Source organism: Canis lupus, chromosome 34, assembly GCF_048164855.1.
Source record: "Canis lupus baileyi chromosome 34, mCanLup2.hap1, whole genome shotgun sequence".
NCBI classification, from domain to species: domain Eukaryota; kingdom Metazoa; phylum Chordata; class Mammalia; order Carnivora; family Canidae; genus Canis; species Canis lupus.
Window position 1 is genome coordinate 14273203 of NC_132871.1, and position 26256 is coordinate 14299458.

The 26256-nt window shown below is 42.4% G+C and overlaps 1 long non-coding RNA gene across 2 annotated transcripts in view; it reads right to left on the bottom strand.

The window, feature by feature from the left end:
* Window positions 1-26256, bottom strand: part of LOC140624197 (uncharacterized) — a 153155-nt gene that overhangs the window by 73545 nt on the left and 53354 nt on the right. Inside the window, exons 8-9 of one of the 2 annotated variants that reach the window (XR_012023711.1) lie at window positions 6191-6296; window positions 4948-5052 (exon numbers count right to left, since the gene is read on the bottom strand). This is a non-coding gene — a long non-coding RNA (uncharacterized lncRNA). The remainder of the gene's footprint in view (window positions 1-4947; window positions 5053-6190; window positions 6297-26256) is intronic. The other variant, XR_012023710.1, reaches the window with a different exon arrangement.

Consider the following 26256-nt stretch of genomic DNA (forward strand, 5'->3'; position numbering starts at 1 on the left):
ACACACACACACACGCGTTTGTATCCTACCCGGCATGCTATTTTCTTTTCTGCTTTGTCCACTCAACAATATATAGTGAATGGCTTCCCACATCAATAAATCAATTTTGCAACTCCATAGGTGGTAGCACAGTATTCCGATGTATGACTTGATTTATTTAACAAATTCCTATTGTTGAACATTTTTCCTGTCTCCAAATTTTGCTCTCACATCTGCACTGGGAATAATAATTAAAATTCTGAACTCTAAATCAAATGGCTCTGGTCTATGTCCCAGGTGCTGCCCTCTTAGCCACAAGTGGCCTCAAACAAATCATTTAATCCCTCTGAGCCTCAGGTTCCTCCTCTGTTGAATGAGCTTATAGTGGGACCTACCTCTTTTTTTTTTTTTTTTAAGATTTTATTGATTTATTCATGAGAGACAGAGAGAGAGAGAGAGAGGCAGAGACACAGGCAGAGGGAGAAGCAGGCTCCATGCAAGGAGCCCAACGCAGGATTCAAGGATCACGTCCTGAGCCAAAGGCAGACATTCAACCACCGACCCACCCACGTGTCCCAGTGGTGCCTACTTTTTAAATGAGAAAACATATATAAAGAACTAACCATGAGCATTAAAAGCATTAGCAATTGTGGATCTCCTGGGTGGATCAGTCGGCTAAGCATCTGACTCTTGGTTTAAGCTCAGATCATGATCTCAGGGTTGTGAGATCAAGCCCCACATTGGGCTCCAAGCTCACTGTGGAGTCTGCTTCAGATTCTCTCTCCCTCTACCCCTCCCCCTGCTTGAACTCATTCACACTCTCTCTCTCTCTCTCAAGTTAAAAAAAAAAAAAATTTGTGATTGTGCAACTATTAATCTTTGCCCACTTCCCAAATTATTTGCTTAGGATAAATACCCAGAAGTTCAATTTTTAGTCAAACGGTATGCACATTTTTGAGGCTTGTGATATAATTACCTAAGCACCCTCCCACAAAAGTTTAAATTGAGAGTATCATGTAATTACCAGCATCAACGCTAAGAGTAAAAGGTGACTTTACCCATTTTTTCAACCCCTTACTCATGTTGCACCAATTCCATGTCTTAATTCGCTATACTTTTAATGCATTTTATTTTTTATGCACGAACATAGCAGAATGTTCTGGAAAACTTGAAAATTAAGTATAACATTCCCCTATAATGTATTGAACTGTACATTAAGAACTGTATTATCAAGAACTGTATTGAAAAATATAATAATACCTGTAATTTATTTGTAATTTATCTCCTAACTGTATGGCAAAGAATTAAAAAATTAGGTCATTCACATACATACATAAATACACACACACACACACAAATGGCACAAGACAGGTAAAATAAATACTTAGAGGAAAAAAATCTTAATATTTGAAACAAGGGAATACTAGCTACACTAAGAGGATATAAGGCAGTCGTTAATTTCAGCTCTGAGCTTCCTAGCAACAAAAGTAAAAATATTCCCATTCAAAATAAAAGGGAGCAGTTCATCTATAAATAATGTCTTCCTGTTACTAAATCCTAAGAATTACCATGCATTTCCTTACGTAAAAGCCACCATCTAACATAACGAACAATATACTTTGGCATAAACTTGTTGAAGATGTAAAATTTTTCAAGTGAAAAGGCAAGGACATAAGATACGGTTGTATTTCAGTAAAGATGGGTCTTTTGGTTCTAAAATACACCATATATGTTGTTTTTGGTGATCCCAAGTTCGGTGTTTCTCAAGTATGAGTTCAATCACGGTGGTCAGTAGTGCTGTTTAACAACTATTTCTTATTTTCCCCACTTTTCAAACTTACTGTAAGTTTGCACTTCTCTGTCTCCTAAGATTAGGTAAAACCATCTGATATTCTGTAACCTATGAAATGTGAACTTCAGTAAGAAGTTTCAGGTAGATGCTTCAAATACCATGGCACATTTTGCCACAGTATCATCCTGCTGTGGTCATTAAAGGTGATCAACAACAGATTCTTAGATGTGACGCCTAAAGCACAAGCAATCAAAGAAAAAGTAGATAAATTAGACTTCATAAAATTTAAAAACTTTTGTGCATCAAAGAACACTACCCAGGAAGTGGTAAGACAACCCACAGAATGGGAGGAAATGTTCAATCACATATCTGATAAGGACCTAATGTCCAGAATATATAAAGAACTGTTATAGCTGAACATTAAAAAGACAACCTAGTTAAAAAATAGACATTTCTCCAAAGGAGAAATAGGGATAGCCAAGAAGCACATGAAAAGATGCTCAACATCATTAGTCATCACAAATCAAAACTGCTTCCTACAGGGGCGCCTGGGTGGCGCAGTTGGTCAAACATCTGACTCTTGGTTTCAGCTCAGGTCATGATCTTAGGGGCCTGGGATGGAGCTCCGTGTAGGGCTCCACTCACAGCATGGAGTCTGCTTGAGATTCTTCCTCTTTGTCTCCCCTGCCCCTCCTGCTTGTGCTGTCTCTCATTCTCTCTCTCTCTCTCTCTCAAATAAATAAATAAAATCTTTTTTAAAAAGCTGCTTCCGGGATCCCTGGGTGGCGCAGCGGTTTGGCGCCTGCCCTTGGCCCAGGGCGCGATCCTGAAGACCCGGGATCGAATCCCACATCGGGCTCCCAGTGCATGGAGCCTGCTTCTCCCTCTGCCTGTGTCTCTGCCTCTCTCTCTTTCTCTCTCTGTGACTATCATAAATAAATAAAAATTTAAAAAAATAAAAATAAAAAAATAAAAAAATAAAAAGCTGCTTCCTACATCAAAAGAAAGACAATAACATTTGAAGAGGTTGTACAGAAATTGGAACCTTTGTACACTGCTGATAGGAATGTAAAATGGTGCAGCCACTGTGGCAAACAGTCTGGCGGCTCCTCAAAAAGTTAAACATAGAGTTACGGGCAGACCCAGTGGCCCAGCGGTTTAGCACCACCTTCAGCCCAGGGTGTGATCCTGGGGACCTGGGATTGAGTTCCACGTCAGGCTCCCTGCATGGAGCCTGCTTCTCCCTCTGCCTGTGTCTCTGCCTCTGTGTGTGTGTGTGTGTGTGTGTCTCTCATGAATAAATAAATAAAATTTCTAAAAAAATAAAACACAAACATAGAGTTACAACTCAGCAATTTCACACCTAGATATACAGGCAAGAGAATTAAAAATCTATATTTACACAAAACTTACACATGATTGTTCATAGCAACATTATTCACAATAGCCCAAAGTTAAAGACAACCCAAATGTCCATCAATTGATGAATGGAGGGCACCTGGGTGGCTCAGTGGTTGAGCTTCTGCCTTTGGCTCAGGTCTTGATCCCGGGGTCCTGGGATCGCATTCCACACTGGTCTCCCTACGGGGAGCCTGCTTCTCCCTCTGCCTGTGTCTCTACCTCTCTCTCTGTGTCTCTCATGAATAAATAAATAAAACCTTTTTAAAAATTGGTGAATGGATAAACAAAATATAATATATCTATACTATGGAATATTATTCAGCCATAAAAAGGAATGGGGTTTTGGTACATGCTACAACATGAATGAGCCTTGAAAATATCATACTGAATGAAAGAAGCCAGACACATAAGGCTACATATTTTGTGATTCTATTTATGTGGAATGTCCAAACAAGGGCAATCCATAGAGAAGAGACAGTAGATTAGTGTTTGCCAGGACTGGTATGTGGAGAAGATGGGAAGTGACTGCCGGTAGGTACAGGATTTCTTTTTAGGGTGCTGAAAATATTCTAGAATTAGGTAGTGATGATAAATTAGGTAATAAGTATTACACAACTATATGAATATACTTTAAAAAATCACCGAATTGTACCCTTTTAAATGGCAAAATGTGATGGTATATCTTAATTTAAAAATTTTTAAGCCTGCTAAGGTCAAAATGAAGCCTCAGCTAGCCTGGTTCCCTGAATGACCTCAAATTAGCAAAACCCCTCAACTTCTTTTGAGTTCTGTAACCGAGGTTTTTTTTTTTTAATATTGTTGTATAAGTTTACCTATCCTTACTGATACAAAAACACAAATTCCTTTTAAAAGGAGGAAGTTGGAATAGGTCCAAAGTTAATATAAATTATTTTCATTATTATGTCACTTAGATATATGCAAATATAAATTTCAGCTTAAGGTTCTTAGGTTTATATATACAAACAACTATAAAGCCAAAACAAGCTTATAAGTTAACACAAACCTACAAAACCAATGAAATTCAAGTTACCAACATGAAATCAATGTGGAAGGTGATGCTGTTTGCTAAAACTGAATCACAGTGACCACTGAGGTCCCACATGTCTGACGTGCATATAGTGTCATACTGTGACACCTCAATTCCCCATCACCCTTCTAGATTCAAACTCCCACAACAATTTACCAATTTACCCAGTCTTCACTCGGCACAAATGCATCTCATGACCCTGTAGCAAAGGAATTCTACTCTATGCCGACACAAAAACTAACACAAACACAAATTACAGACAAAGAAATAGTATGGCAGTATTTGTTTTCAAACTGATTATTTAGGATACTTAGAATATATTTATATTAGCTTTTCTGGATTTTTGTCAAAATGAAACATTTCATTTCTCATTCTTTTAGAAAGATCTCATGTCCCCGAGCACACGTTTGCAGACCCATGGCTCTCAGTTTAAGAAACACTTCTGTAGGATAGACCACTAGACTATGCGCCGGAATCACCTGGGAGGGCTCATTAAACACCGATTTTTGGGTCCTACCTTCAGTTTCCAATTCAGTATGTCTGAGGTGGGGCCCAAGAGTTTACATTTCTAACAATTTCCTAAGTGATACTGATGCTGGGGCTCCGAGGCCACTCTTTGAGGACCACTGCCCTTTATCAAATATTAGTTGGCACCCTAGTAACATTCAATTCAAGACAAATTTCTGTGGAATGAGCCAGACAGCAATCAACTCAAGGATACACTCACCTCTGATGTGGGAAGATCAGCATTCTGTAGGGCTGATTGGAGACAGAATCATCAGCTTTGATCACCAAACAATTAGGCTGAAATGTTAGCCTTCGATAATGAAAACTGCAATTGTTAATTTTACTTGTCAACTTGACTAAGCCACAGGATGCCCAGACATTTTGGTCATGCATTATGCTGGGTGTGTCTGGGAGGGTACTTCTGGATGAGATTAACATTTGAATCAGTGGACTATTAAAGCAGGTTGGCCTTCCTAATACAGGTGGGCCTCATGAAATCTGTTGAGGACCTGAATAAAACCAAAAGGCTGACCCTCCCCCAAGTCAGGAGGAACTGTGGCCCAACTACCTTAAGATGGGACATGATTTTTTCCTGCCTTTGTACTCAGACTAAAACATCCACTTTCTGATCTCAAGCCTGTTGGCATTCAAACTGGAAACACACCACCGCTCTCCTGGGTCTTTAGCTTGTCATAGTCACATGAGCTAATTCCTTAAGATAAATCTCTTTACCTATGTACATCCTATTGGTTTGGATTCTCTGGAGAACCCTGACTAATATAAAAACTAATGAGCCTTTCTTAGATTTTCACACAGACTAAGCCCAGAGGTAGAAAGGGGAAATTCTCATTAATAAACCTCCGTGATCCGTCCACCTCCAGTCAAAGGTTTCTATAGCAACCTGAGTTCCAAAGCAAGGCTCAGGCCACATTTTCACAAACTACAGCTAGATGAGTGGAAATAAGTAACCCCTTGTGATCAAAAAAACGAGGAATTGTAATAAAAGACTAGCATCAGTGCCTGAGTTGAATTAATTCACCAAGATTTAGGACGCAGGGCACACACGCCTACTCTACCGTAGAGATCACCTAATTGCTTGAGGTCAAAGCAACATTTTCACACCATTACCACTGTTTCATACATGAAAATATTTCTTTTCTTCTTTTTCCTGAATTCATCCAAACTCTGAGAGGCCACACAGTATTGTGTTAACAGTGTGAGCGCTCTGCTGTCTTGTGTTCTGAATGTCAATATCATCCTTCTCTAGTTGTGATGACCTTGAACAAGTTAACCTACACAGGCTTGGGTTGACTCCTCTGCTCACTAGGAATAAGAATTCTAACCTGTATCAGTCAGGATCTAACCAATGAAATGAACTACTTTTAAGTATTTACAATAGGGTGTAATTCGAGGAATCCTTTCTACAGATGAAGGCAGAGCTGAGAGAGGAAACCATTACCTACCCTGGGGTGGAAGACAAGAGAGGAGATGAAGTGCTGGAAGTCCAGGGTCATCTGAGGAAGCCGGGTCTCTGAGGGCTTGTCTGGTAGCTGCTGCCAGGACGGCCACCTGAGGCAGAGATGGGGGTGGGGGAGGGGAATTCTCTGGGATTCTTCTTCCCTCACCTTTCAATCCTACCAATGCCTTCTACCAAGCACACCACCCACACACAGCCCAGGACACCTGCCCTACGAATTGGATCTCGTGTGGCTCACAGCAGGGCTACATCTGAGGCCAAGGGGCCTGTGACTAGCACAAGCCTGCAAGGATTAAGGGACAACAGACATGAAGCCCCTGATCTGCTGGAGATGGCGGTGTCCCTTAAATTGTGTTTTAAATTGGGGTTCTTGTGCCTCACCAGCTTTTTCCTCACCCCCTTCAACAAATTTTCCACTCTTCAGTTTCTCTCTGTCCTCCTACTCTCTCATCACCCAGTTCTCCCCTCCTACTTCCTCGCCCACACTCAACAGCAGACAGCAAGTTGGCTGGCCTCCCAAGAAGTCTGAGGGATGGTGGTTTCACAGTTCAGCCGCCAGATCCAGTGATGTCCTCCTCTCAGAGCCTGAATCCCTGCCTCCAGATGCCAGGGCTCAAAGGCACAAGCAGGACAACAGGACACATTGGCCCTTTGTCCTGAACTTCTCCCCGCTGACCCAGGCCCATCCCCAGTTGCCACATTAGAGTGCGTAGCTCACCAATCACCTCCTTTGAACACTTATCTCTACTTATCTGTAAAGAGGAGCAGGGGCGCCTGGGTGACTCAGCAGTTGAGCGGCTGCCTTCAGCCCAGGGCATGATCCCGGGGTCCCAGGATCGAGTCCCGCATTGGGCTCCCTGCATGGAGCCTGCTTCTCCCTCTGCCTTTGTCTCTGCCTCTCTCTCTCTGGCTCTCGTGAATAAATAAATAAAATCTTTAGAAAGAAAGAACAGATTGGCCCCAATCATCCTACGATATTACTATGGTTTACATTCATGTAAGGCTGGATCCTGGCATGTTCCCTGCCTGTGTTAGTCAAAAGCAAAAGTCCCCAAATTCTTGAGACCTGGTACAGAGCAGTTTTCTGTTTCCTGAAGAAGCATTTAAGGTTATCCTCAGAGCAGCACAGAATATAATATTCTCAAATCCAACCCTTCTTATAAATAATTTGTAGATTCAAATAATTCAGAATTACGAAGGGAAAATTAGGGCAAGGAAAGTAATTCCATTGCATAAGGTCTATGTGAACTTGTGTGCCTGTGTGTACCTTTATCATCCTCAAAACCCTATACGTTTCTCTTACATACCTCTTCGCTGGGGTGTATAAAAGAACCACTCCTCTGGCATCGTCCTAAACAACTGGAAACCAGTCCATCAGCGTGAGCAACACATACCAGTTTAAGTCCAACTAGCAAGCAGCTGGCTAAAAATTCAACTTTTGCTTTGTATCAGATGTGATAAAAGTCAGGGCAGGGTTTTAGACATTTCAACTGGCCCTGCTCCACCTGTATTGTGGTTCCCAAACCAGCAGCATCAGCAACACTGTCAGGACTGCAATGCTCGGACTCCACCCCCACCCCCACCCCATTAAAACATAAAGTGCAGGGTGGGACTCAGCCTCCAGATGACAGTGATGTAGGTAAGATCTGAGAACAACTGTGTTAGGGGGAAAAAACCAATATAAAGCTGATTGATTTAAGTGAAACACATCATTGGTCTTTTTTAATGACCTGAATTTTAATTTAAATCCCAGATCCCAGAGCACCTGCGTGGCTGATTGAGCATCTGCCTTCAGCTCAGGTCGTGAACCCCGGGGTCCTGGGATTGAGTCCCTGCAGGGAGCCTGCTTCTCCCTCTGCCTATGTCTCTGCCTCTCTCTCTGTGTCTCTCATGAATAAATAAATAAAATCTTTCTAAATAAATAAATAAATCCCATTTCTCCCCACAATCTGATATCTACAATCTTCCTAATGCCTACCTTATTCAGTACTCATTGTCCTGGGAAGACTTTTATTATTAAGGGAAGGTAATTGCAAGTAAGAATACAATGGAAATTAGAATGCTGCTACCCTTGTCCTGTCGAAATGAACCAATTCCCCTCCACCAAACCGTCATTTTTTAATGTCTGTAGGGAGAAAGGAAGGCCATATGCCTTTTCTAGGCATGTCACACTTTTGCCAGTAAATGCCTCTTTCCTATAATTGGGTTAACGTGCACAAGTGCCCTTCTGTACCCACCAAAACATAGCAGGTCCCACCATGGGAATGGAGTCATATTTCCTTGGTCTTTTCGACCTTGTAAAAGCGCTTCCTCCTTTCCAAGTAGAGGGGAGTTTTGGCAAAGAATTCTCCAGAGTGACAAAAAGCACTTTCTCTTCACTGTTTGGTTGTGCTGTTAGGTTTGAGGCCTTTCTGCCCTGAGACAATACACTGCAGAGTTACTTGCTGCTGTTCTCCACCGGGCCTTCTGCAACCCTTACAATAACAGGCCGCCTTCTTAACATCAGAGAACCTGTAGCGGCCGTGAATCTAAGTTGAATGTAAATCAGGCCTGTACTATTACTCCAACTCTTAGCTGGACTGCACTGAGAGGTTTGATTTAAAGAAAGTAATGAAAAAAAAAAAAGAAAGAAAGAAAGTAATGTGGCTCTCCAGCTCGAAGGCCAGTGAGCAGGAAATGGACTCCCACATCAAGAGAATGCTAACTACGCTGGCAGGCACACAACCCAAAAACTAATTGGGGAAATTTAGGAAGTCAGAGAAGATGAATAAATAGAGAAGAACCAACCAATTTCCTTTTTTCCTTTTTATAAAGACTATGATTGTAGGCTGTAATCTTCTTCTCATCACTAATGAAATGGAGGAGAAGGGGAGTTTAAAATATGTGGTGGTGTTAAATAACCCATAACTAAATGCCTGGGCAACATCAAAACTATACATCTCAACTGGAAATACAATGTAGGGCCTAGGAATTTGATGTGTTTTTTTTTTTTTTTGAAATAAAACTTTCTAAAAACAAAAGAACAAATAACGAAACAGAACAAAAAACTCAAAAAGAAAAAAAAGCTCCTTTAGTGCTAAACCAGAAATATATGATATACTTTTAAGCATTGCTTCCAGTTATATAAAACCAGCTGTAACTCTCCATAGCCTCAAGTGAAATAAAGATCTGCTGGTTAGCTTGTTAATTAGATCATTCTAGACAGTCAATCTGGGCAAATCATCTAGTTCCAGAGTTAATGTTTCTCCTTGTAATTATCTTATGTCTGTCTACAACCATCAAATTAACCAAATAATCGCCGGGTATCCAATATGATATGCAGACAAGCCACAGAGCGTCTACCGGGGCTTCTCCTTCTGTTCCTTCTCCTTCCTCCATATATTGCTACTATTAGGAAATAGTTCTGTCCATTTTCCTTTCCAAGTTTACTTGGGCCAGTAGAAGAAGATGGGCTGACCATCTTTAGAAGGATCTATTTGCAAAGTTACAAATCCGCCTGTTTTTTAATTGACACTCCCCCTCTAACGGCTTCAAATGTTTCACCAAAAATGCCCTTTCAGTTTGAAAGAATACAGAGAACACACAAAGACTGACATGCACAGACCTAGTGCTCCACAGTTTTCAGCGTGCTGTCTCATCCTGTGCTTGTCTCATCCCACAGCCCTGTGAGGTGGTGCTTATTTTACATGCATGAAAACTACCTTCTTGAGTGACTTTCCCAAAGCCAAAGGGCGAATAAAGTCAAAGAAGCCCTAGAACTCAGGTATCTTGTTCCAGAATGCTCTGAGGCTGGGCTGAAGTGTATTTCTAGGAGGCAAATACCAAGGAAGGTAGATTTCTTTTTTTTTTTAATTTATTTTAGAGAGAGAGAGAGGGCAAGTGAGAGGAGGGGCAGAGGGGAGAGGGAGAAGCAGGCTGAGCAGGGAACCCTTTGAGGGGTCAATCCCAGGACCCTGGGATCACGATCTGAGCTAAAGGCAGATGCTCAACCAACTGAGCCGCCCAGGTGCCCAGGAAGGTATAATTTTGAATCCCTTAACATGAGCGTAGAATACAGAAGAATCACTGCCACGGGGTGGACATGGACAGAAATGTCTGAGCTTGGCTTCTGTATTTATGAGGTTTATGTCTCTGAACTAGAGCTTTCTAACCATGGCATTGACATCCTCCACCCCTGCCTTCTCGATGCCAGTAAGAATGAGAAAATGAAGGTTTCTAGGGTTCCAGGTACAACGAAAATGGATGGCAATTGCAGAACTTCTCAGAACTCCCCTGACAATCTGTATTCTAGGTTTGTAATCCCAACATTTTGGGACATGAGATTTGTTTCATTTCAGAAAACCCAGATCCACACATAACTTTGTTATGTATGATGTTCGAGAATTGACAAAATTTCTGAATACTCCCTTCAAAATTCCTGGAGACAGGAGTCCAGTAAGTTAAGGAGGTTTAGCTTTAATGAGGCTAAGGTCTCACTGGGTACCGTCTTGGCTGGTTTTTCACAGACTGGGAGATTGTTTCAGAGCTGCAAGTTCAAAACCTCAACAGTCAGTTTAACCATAGGTAATTAGGCTCCAGGGAAACTATTCATTCTACCCAAACTCTGTCAGCACTGATTTTTAATTAAGAGCTACTTTACTGAATTAAACTGAATAAAACTTTTCCTATAAATCGACACTTGCAGGTTCTAACCAGGACATCCCACTTCTATAGAAGTTTTTTAGTGAGAATGACATTCTTGGAAAAAGGTAGACATTTGAGGATGTTATGGCAATTATTACATGTGAAATAAGGGTGGGGTGGCTTTAATGCCTGGAGCAAACAGAAAGGACTCTGAAATGTAAAAAGTAGTTGACAGTTCAAGGAGAGAAATTTCTCAATATGCATGCAACAAGGTCCAGGGGAGAGAAATGCCTTTCTTTCTTTCTTTCTTTCTTTCTTTCTTTCTTTCTTTCTTTCTTTCTTTCATTCTTTTTCTTTCCTTCCTTCCTTCCTTCCTTCCTTCCTTCCTTCCTTCCTTCCTTCCTTTCTTATTTTTGAGAAATGCTTTTATCCAGAAAAAAAGAAATGAGATACTTGAGGGCAACATGAAGACCAGCCACATACAGAATCCCTTAAAGATGTAGAAAGAAGGAAGCCAATCAAGAGACATTGCCCTGGATCCCATGGCAAAGAGGGGATCCCTGGATCTAGTACTTATCCAGTACTCCTTTGTTTCATTTAGAATGCATTTCATGGTAAGAAACAGAAAAATAGGGGATCCCTGGGTGGCGCAGCGGTTTGGCGCCTGCCTTTGGCCCAGGGCGCGATCCTGGAGACCCGGGATCGAGTCCCACCCACGTCAGGCTCCTGGTGCATGGAGCCTGCTTCTCCCTCTGCCTGTGTCTCTGCCTCTGTGTGTGTGTGTGTGTGTGACTATCATAAATAAATAAATAAATAAATAAATAAATAAATATATACTCAGACCGGCTAAAAACAATAAAACTGATTTATTGGTTCCTGTAACTGGAAGTCAGAGTTGGATTTGATTTAGTGCATTATCAAGGATCCAGGTTGTCCTTCCTTCTGTCAGATACTGTGGAGGAGCTCAGCTGGGGCTGTCAACCAGAGTGCAAACATGTGGCCTCTCCGCGTGCCTTGGACCTCTGCCACGGTGCTGAGATCAAAGAGGGAGCATCCCAGATGGAGTATTCAAAGGGACCCAGGAGGAAGCTGCAAGGCTCCTTCCTTCCTTCCTTCCTTCCTTCCTTCCTTCCTTCCTTCCTTCCTTCCTTCCTTCCTTCCTTCCCTCCTTCCTCTCTTTCTTTCTCTTCCTCTGACAGAGAGAGAGAGAAAGAGAGCACAAGCAGGGGGAGCAGCAGGCAGAGGAAGAGAGATGCAGGATCCCCGCGGAGCAGGGAGCCCACTATGAGCCTCCATCCCAAGACCCTGGGATCACAACCAGAGCCGAAGGCTAATGCTTAACCAATGAAGCCACCCAGGCATCCCAGCTTCTTATGACTCAGCCTTAGATATCTCAAAATACCATTTCTATGCCATTCTATTGGTGACACAAGCCATGAAGGCCAACCCAGAGTTTAGGGGAAGAGGAAAAAACTCTTACTTCTTAAAGGAAAGAATAATATACATGTACAGAAAGGAAGGAACCCTTGGAGACTATCCACCACAAGGTGACATGGCCAAGCACCGTAGAGATGCTGCCTATGCAGAAATCTCGAATTAGCCACCACTGCCAGTGTGCGGAAGACCAAACTCTTGGTCTTTGAGACCCTCTGCCTGACCCAATTTACTTTTCCAGGCTCATCCTCCACTATTCTCAGACACTCATTTTTGCCTAAATCAATCCTGTGTTTTTCACCCTTCTTGCCCCCGACCTGATTATCCCCAGCTTGGGCGATTGCAAACCTCCCTGAACTCATCTACCACAACTGACCAGGCCTTTCCCGTGAAGCAGTTCCCTGGGTGATACACCGTCTTACAGCATGGTGCCAGGAAGGAGAATGGATAAGGAAAAACAACTTTTGCTCATTATTTTCTTGGTTTAATTTTTCACAACCAACATTAGTTTTATAATATAAAAACAAAACGTTTTAAGCAAGTGTAGTAGAAATACATTAGAAAGACTGGTAGGGGCTAGAATAACCCCAAAGTTTCATTTAAAAAATTTTTTAACTCTGGCAATACTAAAAAACAAACAAACAAAAAAACCCCTATCTAAATGGTATTAACTCATGGCTGTATTCTCTGTTAATATTGCACTATTTAGCAATGCATGCCTTCCCCTGGTTTATCATTTCCATACTCTAGCATTTTCCCTGAGACTGTTCAGTGGGTGTGAGGAACAGCCCTAGGAGGATTGGAAACTTTGAGCACTGCACCAGGCATGCCCTGCAATCTGCACAAAGCATTTGACAATTGAGCCATCAAATAAAAATTTGTCCTTAGCCCCGAGCCCGGGCTCACCATCTTTTATAAGCATGGAAAGAGGGGCCAGCTATGAATCATACCAAGGCCACTTCCCTCTTTAGGCTATTTCACAATGGAGAGCCTTGAAAATTGCCATCCCAGAAGAGAGAATCTGCTCTTTCCCTGGCTCTGTTTTTTTTTTCCTTTTAATTTTTTTAAATTTATTTATGATAGTCACACAGAGAGAGAGAGAGGCAGAGACACAGGCAGAGGGAGAAGCAGGCTCCATGCACCGGGAGCCTGATGTGGGATTCGATCCCGGGTCTCCAGGATCGCGCCCTGGGCCAAAGGCAGGCGCCAAACCGCTGCGCCACCCAGGGATCCCTCCCTGACTCTGTTTTACACAACCTAAGCTCTGTCAATAGATTCTTTTGCTACTTCGGCCTTTACTCAACATTCACTCCCTTGAGTTAAAAAACAACAAAGCAGGGGCACCTGGGAGCATCTGCCTTCAGCTCAGGGTGTGATCCCCTGGGTCCTGGGATCGAGTCCCACATCAGGCTCCCCCGCAGGGAGCCTGCTTCTCCCTCTGCCTATGTCTCTGCCTCTCTCTCTCTCTGTGTCTCTCATGAATAAATAAATAAAATCATAAAAAAAAAAAGCAAAGACACAGGGATATAGCTGCCATAAGACGATCCTTCAAGCCTTCCTCCAGTTTTCAGACAGGAGTACGACACATTCCTAACTAATGCAAAGATCTCGCATTTGTCATGGCCTGGAGAAAAGGAAGTCTGTAGCCTCCTCAGGATTAATAACTCTCACTGAGAATGCACACCTCCTTCTAACCCAAATTCATCTTGGTGGGTCCTGGGTTGGTCCGCCAGCCTCTTCATGAGCTCCGTTGAAGGGAAAGCGCTGCGATAACCCATGTTACTTCTCCCCTGTATCTGGTGGAGAAAGCAGATGGTAGACGAGCCCGTCCTTGCCTTTGCAAGGTATCACAGGACATAACTGTCAACAGAGATGCCCTTGATGTCTGTAAATGAGGGAGATGGGTGCTACCCCTGGAAAGAGCTTTGGGAAAAGAAATATGAAAGGGAGTCCCTGAATACCCCCCTATGTCTGTAGCTTAAGCAGGTATTCCTGCAGTGAATAGTGTGAGAAATACAAGTCTCCCTCTTATACTGACTCATCCCCACACAAGATGCCACCTGGGACATCCAGCTATGACGACAATTCTCCATGAAGCTCCCAATGAGGGGACAGGAAGAGGGACAGCAATGGATAAGCACACCTGGTTATGTCAAGATCCTAACCTATCTTCAATAACCTAAATCCTTCCTGGCAGTGTGGAAAGGGAGATGGCAGAGAGCTACAGAACTTTCTAGAGTAGAAATACTTAGCTATAAAAATGGATCAGAGCCTACTCTCAGGGCAGGGTGACAAGGCCACACTGCCCCCATCCATTAATCTCCATGCCCCAGCCCCCTCGCACATGTTTACCGAGGTGGAAAGCTGGGGGACAAGGGTGTTATGATGAGCCAAACAGCTGCCAGCTGAGTGCATGGCTGTTATATGGTTGTCTAAACTTTTACCCCTTGAGTGATGATGAAACAGATGGACAAACTCACAGAATTTCCTCACAACGAATTCCTCTCAGAGAACTCTACTTGCAAAAACACTTCGTATGATGGAAAAACTCTATTAATTGGGGCTACAAAGGCCAAGTGACTTGCAAGCTACTGTAAAAACAAAGTCACCTGTGGCCCCTGACAACTGCATGGCTTTCTAACCCCATGCAACCCGGGACTCATTGAAAATGTGACTTTAGAGCAAAATCTTAAAGGAAGTGAGGGAATGAGTTACAGGGGCATCTGGATGAACAGCTTTCCAGACAGAAGAATGGCCATGCCAAGGGATCACAGGATTTCTCTTGCCCGCATTCTGGATTTTCACCCCTATGGGCAAGGCAGAGAGGCCAGAGCAACCAACACTTGTGAGGGACGCCCCAAGTTGCCCTTTTAGGCCTTTGGGATGACAGAGAGAAAGGGACTTGGTAGTTCCAGGTGCTTGGACTCCTTCCTTTTTCATGCTCACTTCCTCTCTGAGTAAGCCCATCTCCTCCCCTGGCCCAGACCTCCCCTGTGGTCCCTACTCAAAGATTCCACTTCCTACTGGACATCTCCAGATGGATGTCTGACAAGCATCTGAAGTCCACATTAAAAGGAACTTAAGGAAAAAAAATAAAAATTAAAAAAAAAAAAAAAAAGGAACTTAAGGGCAGCCCGGGTGGCTCAGCAGTTTAGTGCTGCTTTCAGCCCAGGGTGTGATCCTGGGGACCTGGGATCGAGTCCCACGTCAGGCTCCCTGCATGGAGCCTGCTTCTCCCTCTGCCTGTGTCTCTGCCTCTCTCTCTCCCTGTGTCTTTCATGAATAAATAAATAAAATCTTTAAAATAAATAAATAAATAAATAAATAAATAAATAAATAAATAAATAAATAAACTTAATATCTTTCCCATAAAGCCTTTCCTTTTCCTGCTGGATTCAGAAGCCTACCCTATCACCCAAGCCAGAGACCTGGGAATCCTATTTCTCTCTCCTTCATTGCCTGTATCCAACCAGATACACTGTCCTATTAATTCTACTTGAATTTCCAGAATCCCTCCTCATTTCCGTTTCCCTTGCCATTATCTTCCATCAGACATTGATCACATTCTCACCAGTCCCTAGCCTGTCCAACATGGCCTTTCTAAAACCAAATCTGACCATGTCACTTCCTTGTCTAACATTCTTTAATGGCTTTCCACAGTACAAAGTCCTGACCCCTTAGAGTGATACACAAGACATCCTTCCTCTGGGACACAGCCTCTATCTCCTCTCAGCCTCACCTCTGATCATTCTCCCCTTAAACCCTGTGCCAGCCCCACCGAACCACGTGTAGTCCCATGAAACTGCCATTTGCATGTGAATACCTTTCCTAATCTTCTCGGTCTGGCTTATTCTCATTTATTCTCCAAGACAACTGGGATATCACCTCTACTGGGAGGACCTCTTGACCTCCTTGGGAGTCTGTTAGTGCCAGCCAGCCCTCATTGTACTCTATTAAGCACTGTCATTTTCCCCACCTACACCTTGAATTATAACAGTTTCTCTTTCTTTGAACTTATTTAAGACAAGAGCTATTATCCCTGTTTGTCAAACAAATGGGAGCCACCTTAGAGCCACATTTAAAAAAAGAAGAATGGAAGGATTCTTGGCCTACAGGAAAACCCAGGGTTTTCTTGGGCATGGGGGCCAGAGCAACTGGAGATATTACACTAGAAGTGCAGAGGAGAGTCCCAAGGCCCATCAATTCTGGGGAGCAAGATTTGGGCAGGAGACCAGAGCACTTGAGCTTCAGTAAGAGACCAGGGCCTCTGTATTAAAACATAGGAGAATTAATGTTAAATGGTTTTCATTAAAAAGTACAGAGTGTCAGAGAAAACATAAGCAGTAAGGTTTTTATAAGTCCTAGATATATCAAGTGAGGAAATAACACCTAAAATATTCATTTGGATATTAAAAATATCTGTGTTTATAAGAAATGCTCATTGTCCCCCATGGAACACAAAATCATTTCTTTAAATCACTGAACATGTATCAGGTAAACTGGGTTATAAATTTAATTTCATTACAGCAACAAACCCTACACAGGCAGGAGGATCTTCACTGCTTATTGCACACATGGCAAATTTTTCTACTCAAAACTTTCAAAAATCAGAGGTAAGATGTAATTCTCAAGAAGCAGAAGAAAGCTGACCCCTTGATTACACAAGGGCAGGACTATGACTGCCCTTACAAAATAGGTTTTTGTGAAAATAAGTAAGTTTTTATTGTTTAGAATCAAGAACCTCGGCTGATCAACTAAATAATGTTTGTTGAGAGCCTTCTATGTGTCAGGCAATTGTGCTGAGCCCCACACGTGCATCATCTCATTTAGAGAGGGTCATAGTCAAAAAAAAAAAAAAAATAGAGAGGTTCATAGTCACAGCCAACCATGGCTGAATTGCATGCCTTTCCTTAGAACTTACAAAACATCCTTTCCTTATATCCCTACATGACCCAGGACACCTCCAGTCCCATCTTCCAGCTATTACTTACAGTTAAACCAAACCAAACTGTGACCTAAATCAAGGTTCTGCAGTGTTTTAGATACGCTAAGCAGAGAACTAGGAAGAAATGCTATAAAACTTAAAGTTATGTTTCAATTTCAAAAGGGAAAAACTTAAGACACACCTTTTCCCTTTGCAAAGTAAGTTTCAGGATCTCAAACAGGATTACAGCCAGGCAAATACACTTCCACATGCTGATCAGTTTGAACCATGATTTCTTTTGGAAACACATTCTAATAAGTCACCTTCACGTGAAAAGAAAGATTTCTTCGGGGGGCCTTGGAGGGGTGGGTAACAGTATTTATTGCAGGGAATAGAAATTTATCTTAATCTAATGAGTACTTTTTTCTAATTGGCCTTCTTGCACACCTATTTGTCATTTTCTGTCTTCAAAATAAAGAACTTCTTCTAGAGAGATGCCCAGCTGGATAAGAACCTGACTGGGTGTGGAACCTATCTCAACAAGCAGCACACTGTCCTCTGATGCTCATCTGCCACAGGACGTGGCTTTCTTTCCTTTTCCCAGCAGGGAAGTTGAATCTGTAGTAAGCCATTGCCCCACTCTTGGGGCTGTTCTTGGGATCAAGTGGGCTTCAAGGTTCGAATGTATGACCTTGAAACGGAGGCATATTCTATATGTGTAATGAGCCAGCTGATGTGGGAATTAAATGCATAAGTTTCAATTTAAGGATACTAGAAAATCAACTCTATATTAAGCAGCATGCTATGGATCATACCAGCCTAGGCATACAAGTAGTCCTAAACCAATTAATCCACAGCTATTTATTATGGAGCATCTACCATGTTCCAAGCACTCGGCTACGTTCTTCAGCTCACAGTGATGTTTAGCATTTCAAACCTGTAAGATCAATTCCTGTGTGCTAATTGATGTTACGTATAAACTGAATACTTTGAAGAACTTTAAGGTTCAATCTCAACTTTTATCCTCCAGGAGATCATGCCTGACCCTCGCAGGCCAGGGCAGGTGTCCTTCAGGACTGAACTATGTGCATATTTCTGTAATTGGGCTGACCTCATTATTTTACAGCTCTCTTTGTGGGTCTCTCTGTTCCAAAACTCAAGCATGAAATCCATGTGGCAAGAGGCTGCTGGCAAATCCTCACAGCTGCACCTAACACAGTGCTGCTATATGGATTTTGGCTGTACTGGATTTTGGTTGAAGATATGGGGGGAAAGTAGCATATAGATGGGGAAAGACCACAGCCATAAATGGACTCAAGTCAAACCTCAAAATTAAGGACTTTTCAGACTATGGTAGTGATTCTTTTTTTTTTTTTTTTTTTTAAGATTTTACTTTTTTTTTTTTTTAAAGCTTTTATTTGTTTATTCATGATAGAGAGAGAGAGGGAGAAGCAGGCTCCATGCCAGGAGCCCAACAGGGGACTCCATCCCAGGACTCCAGGATAACACCCTGGGCCAAAGGCAGGCACTAAACCACTGAGCCACCCAGGGATCCCCTAAGATTTTACTTATTTATTTGATAGAAAGAGAGCACGTGTGAGCACACGCAGGGGGAACTACAACAAGAGAGGGAGAAGCAGGCTCCCCACTGAGCAGGGAGCTCACCACAGGGCTAAATCCCAAGACCCAGGAATCATGACCTGAGCTGAAGGCAGACACTTAACCCACTGAGCCACCCAGGTACCCCTATGGCAGTGATTCTTAAATGAGTTTATTTATTGTCAGATAAAAATCAATAAGTACCAAAGAATTAACATAAACTTACAGATAGCAAGGTTTCATTTGGGAGCACTGAATCCATTTCCTGTAACCTAATAGTTGGCGCTTGACTTTGGTAAATAAATACCACTGTGTTCTCTACACAGCAGGTTACCGCTGAAAGAGGTTACGGTGCAGACTCACATGTTAAAGGGTGGCACCTACTGGCAGGATATCATACTGCAGCTCAGTTCTATTAGACCTTAAAGAAACACAAGGGGGGCAGCCTGAGTGGCTCAGCGGTTTACCGCCGCCTACGGCCTGGGGCCTGATCCTGGAGTACCAGGATCGAGTCCCAGGTTGGGCTCCCTGCATGGAGCCTGCTTTTCCCTCTGCCTGTGGCTCTGCCTCTCTCTCTGTGTCTCTCATGAATAAATAAATAAATAAAATCTTTAAAAAAGAAAAAAAGAAACACAAGGGAAACATTGGTGTTAGTTTGAGAGTTTTTCTGATCCCCCACATCCAAACCTTCTCCCTATTTGGGTGGAATCTGACACTGTAAGAGGCACCAACCTCCACTAGAAGCTGAACAGGATAGACCCTTCTCTCCCCAACCTTGGGCTTAGCTGATTTAGACAGAATCAGTGATGTTGAATCTTAATAAAAGATTCCAGGAAGGGGGCACTTGGGTGGCTCAGTGGTTGAGCATCTGCCTTTGGCTCAGGGCATGATCCTGGGGTCCTGGGATCGAGTCCCACATCAGACTCCCTGCAGGGAGCCTGCTTCTCCCTCAGCCTGTGTCTCTGCCTCTCTCTGTCTCTCATGGATACGTAAATAAAATCTTCAAAAAAAAAAAAAAAAAAGAGAGAGAGAGAGAGACAGAGAGAGAGAGAGATTCCAGGAAGAAGGAATAGATTTGGGTTGCAGCAATGGCAGTATCCAGCAGGAACGGAATATTCTAATCAGATTACTTCTGCTGCCAGCCTTCCTTAATTCCCGCCTATGTTCAACATCTGCTTTTCCAAACTTGTCAATTCTGTGAACTATCCAACATCTTCCCAATAAGTTCTTTTTCCATTTAAGGTACCCAGAGTACATTTCTGTCACTTAGAATCAAGAATCCTGAACACTAAAAACGTTTCCTGAGTGCCTTCTCTGTTCAGGTATTGTGCTAAGCCTCACACGCATTATCTCATTTAGTCCTGTTTCAGCAGAACGATGTGAAGCGTAGAGGAGGAAATAGAGGCAAAAAGACGAATTAAGTCTCCCAAGTCAAACAACTAGTTTGGAAGAGCCAGATTACAGAATCAGCCAGTTTGACCCTAGAACTAACGTTCTTAATCATTTCATGACCTCACAAAGGAAAAAATTCTGAGGCTTTTGAAAGTACAAAATTGGAAAATAAGGGGTGCCTGGGTGGCTCAGTGGTTCAGTGTCTGCCTTGGGCTCAGGTCGTGATCCCGGGGTCCTGGGATCGAGTCCCACATTGGGCTCCCCACAGGGAGTCTGCTTCTCCCTCTGCTTGTGTCTCTGCCTCTCTCTCTGTATGTGCCTCTCATAAAAAATAAATAAAATCTTTAGAAAGAAAAAGAAAAGAAAAGAAGAAAGAAAGAAAGAAAAGAAAGAAAGAGAAAGAAAGAAAGAAAGAAAGAAAGAAAAGAAAGAAAGAAAAGAAGAAAGAAAGAAAGAAAGAAAGAAAGAAAGAAAGAAAGAAAGAAAGAAAAAGGAAAGAAAAGAAATTGGAAAATAAGACGAAACACAGTCCTACAGTCTGTGGGCCTTGTGAGCTAACAAACTGGGGAAAGAAATCCTGAAAACGTATAAGGAAAATGAAATACTAAGGAAACAATCTTACCCTGAAGCTAATGAAGCTTCTGTGCTCTTCATTTGCAGGGAGCTCCTTCTAAAACTCTAAATTTAACTTTGTATTTATAAATGTGTATCCTTTTCCTTAAAGAAGGCCCCTCAAAATAGTATAAACTTCCGACTCTACAAAACCTGGATCTGTCCCTGGATGAGAACAGGAATTTATCAGATTAGGGACTCATTACCTAGCTCCAGATTTGGAGATCAAGCAGAGAATCACAGACCTACCAGAAAATGGAAAACAGCACAAACATCCTTGAAAACCACTCCTACTCTCCTGTGCCCCAGGGGAGAAGAGAGAAGTAGAAGTTATTTCTCACCACTACAGGCAGGGTTCAGGGCACAGTCAGGAACCCACAGGTCCCCTTTTTATTCAACAAAAAGAAAGGCAAGATGTATATGCACCCAGCAGGTACAACAGCAGCCAGGACTGGGTGTGAGTCTTCTGCCTCAGGCCCAGACAGTCATCTGGCCCTCTTCTCATGAAAAAGCTGGATGTGGTCTCAGCTCTCAAGAAGAGAGGACAGCCAAGCTTCATCAGGGAGATAGGAGGATCTTGTCTTCATATAAAATGTTGATATTTTGTCATTGTTATTTTTTGCATCAATTTTTATTTTTTAAATTTCATTAAAATAGTATTTATCTTGATCACCGAGTTTTTTGGTGCTCCCTTACATTTGGTGCCCAACGTGAGGGCCTCACTCACTTTGCCCACACCATGGTCCTGACGAGATCATCAGACATGGAAAGGCTAGAGTTTCCCCAAAACATCAGTAATTCATTCAGTTACTCACCTATATTTCCAAGATACCACTGCCCCCCAAACTCAAACTGCTGCACTGTAATCCAGATGTACCATCATCTTTATATTTAAGTCTTATAAGCCCTTATTACTTTAAGGGAGAGGCAAAGAAACCAAATCACATTACTAAAGCATTACTGTTTGGAAGATTCTTGGCCCTAGGGCAGGCTTGTCCTACCAAGACAAACAAGGGTTAGGCCACTGGTTCTTCACCCTAGCTGAACATTAAAATCAGTTAGGGAGCTTTTTAAAAATGCCAATGCCAGAGTCCCACTTTCAGAGATTCTGATTTTATTGATCTGAAGTGATTTCCAGGCAGGCTTTTAAAGAAATTTTTATTAAGATATACTTGACAGACCACAAAATTCACTCACTGTTAAGTTCAATAATTTTTTAGTTAATATATGCAATTGCGTAGCCACTACTACAATGACATGCAGATCCTTCTCTTCACCCCAAAAAGCTCCCCGGTCAGTGCCAGTTTGTAGTAAATTCCTGTTCTCATTCTAGTTCCTCATTCTGACACCACTAGTCTACTTCCAGGCTCAACAGATTTCATGCGCCTGTATTTAAAAAAAAAAAGGGGGGGATCCCTGGGTGGCGCAGCGGTTTGGCGCCTGCCTTTGGCCCAGGGCGCGATCCTGGAGACTCGGGATCGAATCCCATGTCGGGCTCCCGGTGCATTGAGCCTGCTTCTCCCTCTGCCTGTGTCTCTGCCTCTCTCCCTCTCTCTCCCTCTCTCTCTCTCTCTCTCTCTGTGTGATGACTATCATAAATAAATAAATAAATAAATAAATAAATAAATAAATAAATAAAAATTTTAAAAAAAAAAACCTTCCCAAGTGTTTCTAGTGTGCAGACATAATTAAGAACTACGATACTAGGGCAGCCTTGGGTGGCTCAGCGGTTTAACACCTGCCTTCGACCCAGGTCCTAATCCTGGAGACCCAGGATCGAGTCCCACATCGGGCTCCTTGCATGGAGCCTGCTCCTCCCTCTGCCTGGGTCTCTGCCTCTCTCTCTCTTTGTATCTCTCATAAACGAATAAAATCTTAAAAAAAAAAAGTTAAAAAAAAAAAGTCTTGGGGAGAGGTGCCTGGGTGTCTCAGTTGGTCAAGCATCTGCCTTCGGCTCAGATCATGATCCCAGGGTCCTGGGATTGAGTCCCACATTGGGCTCCCTGATCAGCAGGGAGTCTGCTTCTCCCTCTGCCTCTGTCTGCTGCTCTGCCGATCTGTGTTTTCGCTCTCTCTCTCTCTCTCTCTCTCAAATAAATAAATAAATAAATAAATAAATAAATAAATCAGTCTTTAAAAAAAAGTCTTGGGGAAATGAAATAAATTTTGTGACAAATAGCTTATAGTCAACTTTACAGAAATAGTAAGAAATGAAAGATGCCTGTGTGTCTATCTACACCCCTAATAAGTATAAAATGACACATTTCTACACCAGCCTAGGATACAGAGCTCTTTTTTGTGTGGTAAAATGAGAAGCCTGCTATGCTATCTTCAAAGTCGTATTCATTGCTTAAAAATTAACAAAGAAACATATACCTCAGACTGAAAATTTATGAGATTACAAAACTACTGTCTTTAAATGTTTAAAAGTCCCTCAGGGGGAAGTTTCTAGAGATGTACAAAGTATCTTTATTATTACATTCCACAAACATGGATAGGATAACACACTAGCACAGAAGAATCCTAAAGAAAGTCACTGACAAGTTATCGCGTGGAGCTGATGTCCTTCTGTCATTTTAGGCATGCAGGGCAAGCAAGCACTTGTAAAGGGGTGAGCCTGAGGAACAGGAATGAACTGGAAAGAATTCACAGAAATGCCAGCCCCAGAGGTCTGTAAATGCATGTGAGTAAACCACAGCCAGAGGCTGCTGGATGAGTCAATGCTTTTCAACACAAGCAATTCTTCTGCCTCTGTTGGCCAGAACAGTGAACCGCAGACAGCACCAGCTATCAACACAACCAGTTCATGGGAAATGTTACGGGGTGCAGCTGGAACATGACCCCACCCAGACCGCTCCCTAAAGTTGCAAAGCTTCAACACAGTGCCTCCAGCCACGGAGGTGCTGTCTCCAGTTGGGCCACCAAAGTTCTTGAGCAACAAGGGTGGCAAGAGTCAAGTCGCAGCTTCTGAGGGAAAGTGGCATGTAACTATGGATAAAGAAAGTTTGAGTTTTAGTTGAGGGGACCGTCCAAAACCATACTTTTTCCGTACTCAGGTTTTAATTATTTTTTTAGATTTATTTATTTATTTGACACAGAGAGAGAGAGCGCACGCACAAGCAGAGGGAGCAGCAGGCAGAGGGGGAGGGAGAAACAGGCTCCCTGCAGAGCAGAAAGCCAGATGCAGGTCTAAATCCCAGGACACTGGGATCATGACCTAAGCTGAAGGCTGATGCTTAACCAACTGAGCCACCCAGGTGCCCTGTACTCAGGTTTTAAATTCCCAATACTTATTAAGATATTGGGAAGCAAATATTCAGCTATTTTCTCCTCTGATTATCAATTCTAAATTCTTAGTCCCCAGGAAAACTTCAAATGACTTTTTTTTTTTAGATTTTATTTATTTATTTTGAGAGAGAGAGACTGTGAGTTGGGGGGAGGCACAAAGGCAGAAGAAGAGAGAGAACCTCAAGCAGACTCCCCACTGATCACAGAGCCTGACACGGGCCTCCCCACTCTGAGCTCATGACCTGAGCCAAAATCAAGAGTATGACACTTAACCAACTGAGCCACCCAAATGCCCCCAAATGACTTTTTAAAAAGTCACCTGAGGAGATGGGATAAAGAAGGTTGACATACTCTAGCCTACTCTCCTCACTCCACATCATTAGCAATGACAGAAAATAATTTTAAACAAATAAAACAGAAACAATGAAGGTAAGCAAAGAAAGAAAGACTCTATGGCAAGAAATACGAGCCATCCCTGAAAGACACAAAACAGGTGAAATCAGATTAAATAGCCTAAAATATATATAGGTGAGTACAGTGGTGGAGATGGCTCCAAAGGGCCTCAAATTAGAAGATATTGGGATGCTGTGTGGATGAGGGGGTTCTGAGCCTTCATCAGAACTGGTTTGGGCCAAAAAGAAAAAAAGAAAAAAAAAAACTGGTTTGGGCCATTGCAGTAGGAAGAGTGAGGCAGGTGGTCCCATACACATACACACACACACACACACACACACACACACACACACACACCAAATTATAGGAGCAGGAGGCCCCAGAGGCATATTTTGGGCCAGCATTTGGATTAGGAGGTCAGGAGGTCAGGGCAGTGTTTCTGGTAGTTGGTCTCACCCAGAAAAAAAGGAAGCATCTCCCCCAGATAACTCTACTGATTCACCCTGCCCAACCTCACATCTTGCTCCTGTCCTATCACCAGAGGATAGCACATTCTCAGACACACTATCTAAACCTCTGAAATCAGAAATGAAAACACAATCACAAACCACCAAACATTTTAATAAAATCCTTATTGTGACAGAATGAACACAGCAAAAGACAGACTTAGAAAGCAGACATGTGGGATAGAGAAATTTTCCTGGAAAGAACAACAGGGTAAAAGAATGAAAAGTTTAACAGAGAAATAAAGAGTACATCTAGAAAAGAGAGAACCTGAAACATGGAACCCCTCAAAGAAACAGTAGAAGATTTCCCAGAGCTGAGGAAGTACACATATCCTTGGAATAAAAGGATCAACCTTGATATATTATAGTGAAATTTCATAATACCTAAAAACAAAGTACCTAAAATTAATAAGAATCAAATTAACATCTGACTTCCCGTTGACAAAACCACATGCAGCATAATCAATGAGTGACATTAACAGAAATGGCAGAGTAAGGACCTCTGAAAATCCTCTCCTACATAAAAATAACGAGAACACAAGCAAAAAATGTCAAAATCAGGGATCCCTGGGTGGCTCAGTGGTTTAGCGCCTGTCTTTGGCTCAGGGCGTGATCCTGGAGTCCCGGGATCGAGTCCTACGTTGGGCTCCTTGCATGGAGCCTGCTTCTCCCTCTGCCTGTGTCTCTGCCACTCTCTCTTTCTCTGTGTCTCTCATGAATAAATAAATAAAATCTTTTTTTAAAAAATTGTCAAAATCAACTTTTCAGAACCCTTTAAATTACCCTTTAAATTACCCTTTAAATTAACTAAAGCCTTGCAACAATCTCAGGAAGGTTCATGTAAGAAAGCAGCTGAATCTCAGTAACAAAGTAGGCTTACAAGTTTTTGTTTCATTTAAACTTGCCTTAGTCCCATCCCTCTGTTTCCAGCCCTGTGGTAGACTTGAAAACCAATAGCCCCACAATTACAGCAAAACACAGCCATCAAGTATCCTCTGAAAAGCACAGAACAAGATTGGAGCTCATGCAAAGCCCAACTCACAGACGACTGTCATTGCTTGATCTAACAGTTCCCTGGAAAAATTCACTCACAAGTCTTGTCTTTATTTGGCCAGCCACAGATTCCACTTAGTACAAATAACATTTTTCCCCAAACATATTTGTTAAAAACAATCAGTGGCAATTGTTTAAACACCACTACTATCTGAGGCAGTGACAACAGTTGGAGGAAGCAACCAAACAAATTTAAAAATTAAAAGGAAAAGCTAGGGAATGAGATGT